Source organism: Triticum dicoccoides, chromosome 7B, assembly GCF_002162155.2.
Source record: "Triticum dicoccoides isolate Atlit2015 ecotype Zavitan chromosome 7B, WEW_v2.0, whole genome shotgun sequence".
In the NCBI taxonomy this organism is placed as follows: Eukaryota; Viridiplantae; Streptophyta; class Magnoliopsida; order Poales; family Poaceae; genus Triticum; species Triticum dicoccoides.
The window spans coordinates 362315972-362324127 of record NC_041393.1 but is presented as its reverse complement, the minus strand read 5'-3'; positions in this window follow the sequence as shown (position 1 = coordinate 362324127).

Genomic DNA, 8156 nt, shown 5'->3' with positions numbered 1-8156 from the left:
ACATATCGCGCGCGCGGCAGCGACGGGCACTGTTCATCCAGAGGGAACCCCAACACCCCGGCTGGCTACGTCTCTCACACGGGGGCTCGATCGGCTTCAGTGAGCAGCGAGAACAATCGATCAATAGGGTAAAGTTAGTAGGAAAGGAATCAGTTAGTTTCAGTTAGCAGCGAAGGGATCGATCGATTCGCTTCAATATGTAGTAGGATCGATCGCTCGTGTTTAGTACATAGCTAGTGCAATTGGTTGGGTTCAGCAAGCGAACACCTCGCTCGGGTTCAGTTAGTGAGCGTCTCGCACACACGCGCGTACGAGAGAGAAACGGGCAAACCACACTGTATCGCGCAGCCCCGACCACCCACCATAACTAAGAACTCCCCAAAATTTTCCTCACCCTCACTTCTACCATGATTTTTTATGTCATGGATGGGCCAAAGAATATCATGCAGGTGCATCCCCGGCCCACCCAGGACGAAAAACCCATTTTTCTATCATGATTTTTTGTCATAGAAGTAGGAGCCGCCATATCTATGATGAAACGTGTTTTTGTCACAATTATCGTCATAGAAGTGTCATAACCATTACAGAAAAAAATTGTTCAGGCCGTAATGTCACGGATGTGTATTTTTTTGTAGTGAGGACTCCAAGACCGTCAAGGAGAACATTGTATTTAAGATCAAAGAGAGAGAAGAAGCCATCTAGCTACTAGCTATGGACCCATAGGTTTGTGGTGAACTACCCACGCATCATTGGAAGGGTAGCAATGGTGATGTACAAGCCCTCTGTGATTGATTCCCCCTCTGGCAAAGTACCGGAGGAGGCTCCAGATGGGATCCCTAAAAAAATAGAAGCTTGCAGCGGTGGAAAAAGTGTTTCTTAGGTGCCTCCATGGGGTTTCTCGATTTTAGAGAATTTAAGGACGTGGAATTAGATCAGACGGAGCCACATGGAGCCCACAAGGCATCAGGGCGCTCCTACCCCCTGGGCATGCCTTGCTGCCTTGCCGTCTCCTTGCTTCCTGTCTAGTCTCCTCCTGAAGCTTCCAGGGTCTCTCTTGTCCACAAAAAAGTCATGAAAAAATTTCGTAGCATTTGGACTCTGTTTGGTACTAATTTCCTGGAAAACCAAAAGCAAGCAAAAAAACAACTGGCACTTGGCACTAGGTTAATAGGTTAGTCCCAGAAAATGATATAAAATAGCATATAATTGCATATAGAACATCCAAGATTGATACTATAATAGCATGGAACAATAAAAAAATATAGATATATTGGAGACGTATCAACCCTCCCCAAGCCTAATTCATGCTCGTCCTTGAGTAGGTAAGTGATAAAACATATTTTTTATGTGGAATGCTACCTAACATGTTCATCATGTAATCTTTCTTTTATGGGATGAATATTTGGATCCCACTTATTCAAAACAATAGTCTATAAATTGACATAAAGACATCGCTACTCAGGCATACCAACAAACAATCATGCCTTTCAAAATAAATATGCTAAAGAATGTTATCACTACAAAATCATATAGCCTTTTCATGATCCATCTTCTTAACACAAAATATAAATCATGTACGTTCCTGGTGTTAGTCAAGCAATTAGTTCATAATTTTTAACGTGCCTCAACATTTTCAATCCCCGCTCAATATATGAGTGCAAGTCATGGACATGGCACTATGGGTGGAATAGAATGCGGTGGTAGTGATTAATATGGAGAACACAAAAAGGAAGATAGTCTCACATCGACACGGCTAATCAACGGGCTATGGAGATGCCCATCAATTTATGTCAATGAGAGGAGTAGGGATTGCCATGCAACGGATGCACTAAGAGCTATAAGTGTATGAAAGCTCAAATTGAAAACTAAGTGGGCGTGCATCCAACTTGCTTGCTCATGAAGACCCCGGGCATTTGAGGAAGCCCATCATTGGAATATACAAGCCAAGTTCTATAATAAAATTCCCACTAGTATATGAAAGTGACAACATATGAGACTATATGAAAAACATGGTGCTACTTTGAACTGCAGGTGTGGAAAAGGATAGTAACATTTCTCCTTCTCTCTTTTTTCTCTCTTTTTTTGTTGGACTCTTTATTTATTTATTTTCTCACTGGAATAATGCTCTAATAATGATCATCATCACACTTCTATTTACTTACAAATCAATATTACAACTTGATAAAACTAAAACATATGACTCTATATGAATGCCTCTGATAGTGTACCGGGATGTGCTATGATGCTAGCGTAACATGTATGATAATGATAAACGGTGGCTAAGCCACAAATGCTATGTTAGCTATATGATCATGCAAAGCAATATGACAATGATGATGTGTGTCAAAATAAATGGAGCGGTGGAAATTGCATGGCAACATATCTCAGAATGGCTATGGAAATGCCATGATAGGTAGGTATGATGGTTGTTTTAAGGAAGATATAAGGAGGCTTATGTGTGATAGAGTGTATCATATCACAGGGTTTGGATGCCCTGGAGAAGTTTGCATCGACTCTTGAGGTGAGAAAGGTCAATGCATGATACCGAAGGGGCTAGCAAATTGCGGAAAGTTGAGAGCGCGTACAATCCATAGACTCACATTAGTCATAAGGAACTCACGTACTTATTGTGGAAGTTTATTGGCCCTCGATGCAAAGTACTACTACGATGCCCCTAGGGGGATGTTGGTAGGAGTTGACCATCGCGGGCCCCGACCTTCACGCAAAGACACTCAATAATAAATCATGCTCCAACTTCTTACCATCACCAGAGACTATACGTGCATGCTTCGGGAATCACAAACCTTAGCACCAATATTTTTTACTAAACCACAATTATTCACTAGTACAACTCCCATATTACCATCTCCATATCTCAAAACTATTGCAAGGTATCAAACTTATCAGATTCAGTGACCTACACGAAAGATTTTATTATGTCCCTCTTGAATACGTGTCATATTAGGACCAATTTCATAACCCGTACATATCGCCATTACTATTTAATAGACTCTCAAAAGATGTAAGTGAAGCATGAGAGTACAACTATTTCTTTAAAATATAACCACGGTCGTGCTCTAAAAGATGTAAGTGAAGCACTAGAGCAACTACCTAGCTCAAAAGATATAAGTGAAGCACAAAGAGTATTCTAACAAATCGCAAATAAATGTGTGTCACTACAGGAATCAACTTATTTTCCGTCTGCCATGGCAGATGGCAAAGGCACCAAAAGCGGACGGCAAAGCTCTTTGTCGTCTGCCACCGATGGCAAAGCTGCCCAACAAAGAACATGATGGTAAACAGGTTCTTTGTCATCTGCTTTCCCAAAGCGGAGGGAAGAGAACCTTTGTAGTTCGTGGCAGACGACAAAGAATCTAGACGGTAACGAACAGGCGTTAGCCACGTTAGGTGGCTAATGGCAGCCTTTGTCGTCTGCCAGCAGATGGCAAACGTTGCCTCCCCTTTGTCGTCTACCATAGACGGCAAAGGAACCAAATGGTATAGCTCCCAAATTGCACAAGTTGCTGCCACGTGGCCTGTTTGTCGTCTGTGGCAGACGGCAAAGAGGCTGCATTGCCTCTTTTTTCGGGTTTTTTCTTATATCCAAGAAATTTCATAGCAATATATATATATATATATATATATATATATATATATTTCACAGGGCAATTTAAGAGCACACATATGACATATCCAACACTCAAGTTTCATGAATACATAACCAACACATAGTTCCATCCATACATATTGCAATAGTTTCACATTGTTCATCCAACACCTATCCATCCATCCATATAACAAGTTCCACATTGTTCATCGATACGAAAGAAAAGCAGAAAGGGAAAAGAAGCACTCCATCCATGCAAGCTTCAGTGAAGTAAGTGAAATCTGCAAAATGGGAAACAAGAAAGTTAGAAGAAGAAGACTAGAAGAAGAAGAAGAAAATGAAGAATAAGAAGAAATCATACTTAGGGAAAATGGAGATAACCTAGCTAATTATGCCATTTTTGAGTGAACTAAGCATATTATGCCATTTTTGATATAAAGCAGCTAAGTATAGGTCATTATTAAGCTAACCTAGGTAACTAAGCATATTAGAGCTAACTTCGAGCTAACTTAGGTCATTTTGGAGAAGAAGAAGAAGAAGAAGAAGAAGAAGAAGAAGGTTTTTACCCTTTTCCTTCTCATTCTTCTTCATTTATTCTCTCTTTTTCTTCTCTTTCTTCTTCTATTCTTTCTTTTTCTCCGCTTCCTTGTTTTTCTTCTTCTTATTCCTTATTTGTGTCACTTTAGAGCTTACATAAGTAATTATGACATTTTTGAGCTAACTCAGCTTATTATGTCAATTTGGAGTAAAATAAGGTAAGTATAGGTCATTTTTGTGCTAACATAAGTAATTATGTCATTTCTGATCATTTTGGAGCTAACCTAGCTAAAATGGACCATATTGGAGCTAACCTAGGTAAACTTAGTCATTTTGGAGCTAACCTAGGTAAAATGGATCATATTGGAGCTAACCTAGGTAAAATAGGTCATTTTGGAGCTAACCTAGCTAATTATGCCATTTTTTGAGTTAACTAAGCATATTATGCCATTTTTGACATAAGTCATCTAAGTATAGGTCTTTATTGAGCTAACCTAGGTAACCAACCATATTAGAGCTAATTTAGCATTTTAGAGCTAACTTAGGTCATTTTGTAGCTAAGTTAGGTAAGATTGATCATTTTGGAGCTAATTAAGCTTATTATGTCATTTTCTAGGAAAACAAGCCAAGTATATGACATATATGAGGTTACCAAGGTTATTATGCCATTTCAAACCTAAGTAAGCTAATTATGCCATTTTTTACATAAGTAAGCTAAGTGTATGTCATTATTGAGCAAACCTAGGTAACTAAGCATATTAGAGATAACTTAGCATATTAGAGCTAACTTAGGTCATTTTGGAGGAAACAAAGCTAAGTATAGATCATTTTGGAAATAAGTAAGCTAATTATGTCATTTGGAGGAAGATAAGCTAAGTCTAAGCATTTTGCAGGAAATAAAGCTAAGTCTAGGTCTTTATGCATTTGGTAAGCAAAACACTAGAGAAAACTTACCGTCATCACGAAGGTGAAGCACCAACGTGGCTCGTGCCGGTACCACCACCTGGGGAAGGATCATGTGATGCTTGTCTCGTTAGCACCAAAGATCATTTGCAATGTCTCGTTAGCATGACGACACTCAAATGTTAATACTAGTAACTACTAACCACTGTTCAAGATATCTTCCGATATTCCGATAAACCAGCCGATTTATCGCTTATCGTTGCCTGGCCGATAAGATAAATCGGCCGATAAATTAGCCGATATGGCGATAAATCGTCTGATATGCCGATAAACTGGCCGATTTACCACTTATCTTGGGTCGACCGATAAGTTCCCGATAAGCGATATCCCCAACATTGCTACTAACCATTCAAATTAAACTCATCGTGGTCCCCGGAGCAATCTCTGGCATCGGAGGAGGGGTCTGACCGGCCTTCTGGCACACAGACTACACATTTGGTTTTCACGGGTCAGTCATACAAGTTAATAATGAAAAGAACATTAAGTGAATGATTTCTCTAATATGCAGAAGAAACTTACCACGGGGAGCTCATACATGATCCAGTTCTGCATGTCATTCCGAGCCCTCTCCTCCTCCATCAACCTTGTTGTCCTCTCCTCCAACTCCCACTGCTTCTCCTCCGCCACCCAGACCCTCTCCGCTAGAAGCGCCTGGGTTCTATCTCTCTCACTCTGGAGTGCAGCCTGCAACACCACTCCTCGTTAGCATTGTAGTCATCGATGGCTGCACACACAATGTAATGCTTGAAAGAAATCTGATTCTGTATAACTAACCTGGAAGGCAAGCTCAATGGCCATGGACGAGGCCTTGTCTCAGGATTTGAGCTCGTTTGGCGCGCCTTGATCTCTGGGAGAGTGGGAGGACAACGGATAAGTCCATCGCCAATGGCTATCGAGCCATGGGACCTCCCGCCACCAAATACCATCACTAGCTCCGGACCAAATGGACCGCTCGGGTTAAAGTCATCCCCTTCCCCTCATCTCTATACTTCACGAGCTTGTTGTGGGAGGAGATGTTGGTGAAGTTCTTTGGATGGTCGAGGTCAGATGCAGAGAATGCCTTGGCCTTCTTGAACCGAGCAGTATGGGCCATGGTATAGAGGTTGAACACCTCCGGCACTGGTGCCATATTGTATCCCGCCTAAAACAGAGGAACATAGTATTAGTAATTAAAGGGATCAAGCTAGCATGATAGCATGAATTGCATGAATCATGAAGCAAACCACATACCTAGTTCTGCCCGTATTGATATAAGTTGGCGTTGCCTTGATGGTGTGGCACACCTCTCATTTGGGCATGCTTGTCTTTGGCACCTTTGTGGACGGCCCGCCATGCGTCTGAGCACCACTCATCCACCAACGCCTCCCAACAATCCATCTTATCCGCACACAATCTTGGGGGCATCTAAGTCAGTAAGAGAAACTTGCATGCTACGCCTATGAATCAAATCAATGAAACTAAGAACAAGGCCTTAAGATTATAGGCAATTATCATCATGTACTCATCCATCATCAGAAAAATTCCTGGCACTTCTTCTTGGGCTTCCAAACACTACGAGAGGCGAATTAGTCTCAAACAGCCTGCACCTGAGCCTCATGTCGTAAGTTTTGTAGTAGGCGCCTGCACTCGACATCGATAACCCGTGCACAGGCCTCCTCGTATCCCTCCTCACACCTGTAGAAGGTCTGCAATCAAAGGAGAGAACATTGATTAGTACAATAACTAAGCTTATTTGAAGAATTTTAATTGTGTAAAGGAGAAATTACCCAAAACATTCTGATCATCATGCCGGCCCTCATGTGGCACAAGACACCGTCGATCATCTCCTTCGGCGGGGCCGGGGTAGCCAAGTAGTGCTCCCAGGTCAATCCTAGCTCTGGAAGCTGACCCTCACTGGGTAACGTGACCCACCCCGAGAAGTTTTGCCGACAAATCGCACCAAGGACTTGGTTGGGCCTGCGGACATCCCAAGGGTGGTCCCAACCCCTGCAGTATGACAAGGCCAACACATTAGATATATTTCAAGAAACGTGAAGACAAAAGGTACAAAAAGAGTAAATGCACTTACCTCTCCCCATCAGGGAAAATCAACCAGCTCTGCTCGCGGGTTGCCGACTCGGATAGGAGCCGTGTACTACCACGCTGGTAGACGGTGCCCCCCTCAACCACCTCGTCCTCGCTGCTATCAGAAATCTGATGCCTGCCATCATCAGTATGGCCACTTGACCCCTCAGGCGGATCCTACTAGGTACCCCATCCGGACATCTCTTGGGACGTAGCCTGGGCCAGATTCACATGGGCCCAAGTGTACTAGCCCGAAGTCTCATGGGTCGAAGGCCCGTCGACCCGAGGCTCGTGGACCGGAGTCCACGTAGCCTCCTCCTCAGACGTGCCCCCCTAGCAGTCATGCTCTCGGGTGACTCAGCTGGGGGTGGCGGCGAGGAAGGCGTAGGAGCCTGCCTACCTCTCTCGCAGCCATGTCCTCCCCGACCTCGTCTCTTCCTCCCTCCCCGACCTCCTCTCCTGGTGGTGAACGACACCAACAAAGAAGCGCCCACTGGTGATGCCATACCCTCGTACAACGCTCTCTGGAGAGGTATCTGTGGAATGGAAGTACCACTCCCACCATGCTGAGGACCAGCGCCCACCATCTTTCGACACCTTTCATGACAGAAGAGTACACGGAATTAGTACAACATAAAAAAATTAAATACCAACATGAATAATAAAATGTATATTAACTCATCAGATAATAGGTAAACATAGGTCCATCAACATGTATACCCCTCGACCGTCGACCCCTCGACCCCTCGGCAACCCTCGATCCCTCAAACCCTTGAACCCTCGGCGACCCTCGACCCCTCGGCGATGAGGATAAAAAGCCAAGTTTTGAAACTTCAAACAACCAAACTGACAAAAAATTAGGGCATAGAAAGAGAAAAGAAAGACGAAATAGTACATAGTGAGAGGTTGTGCAACTAGGATGATTTTTCTATACCATCTTCTTTAATGAATTGGAGACAATGATGGCGAAGAAGTCGAAAGACAA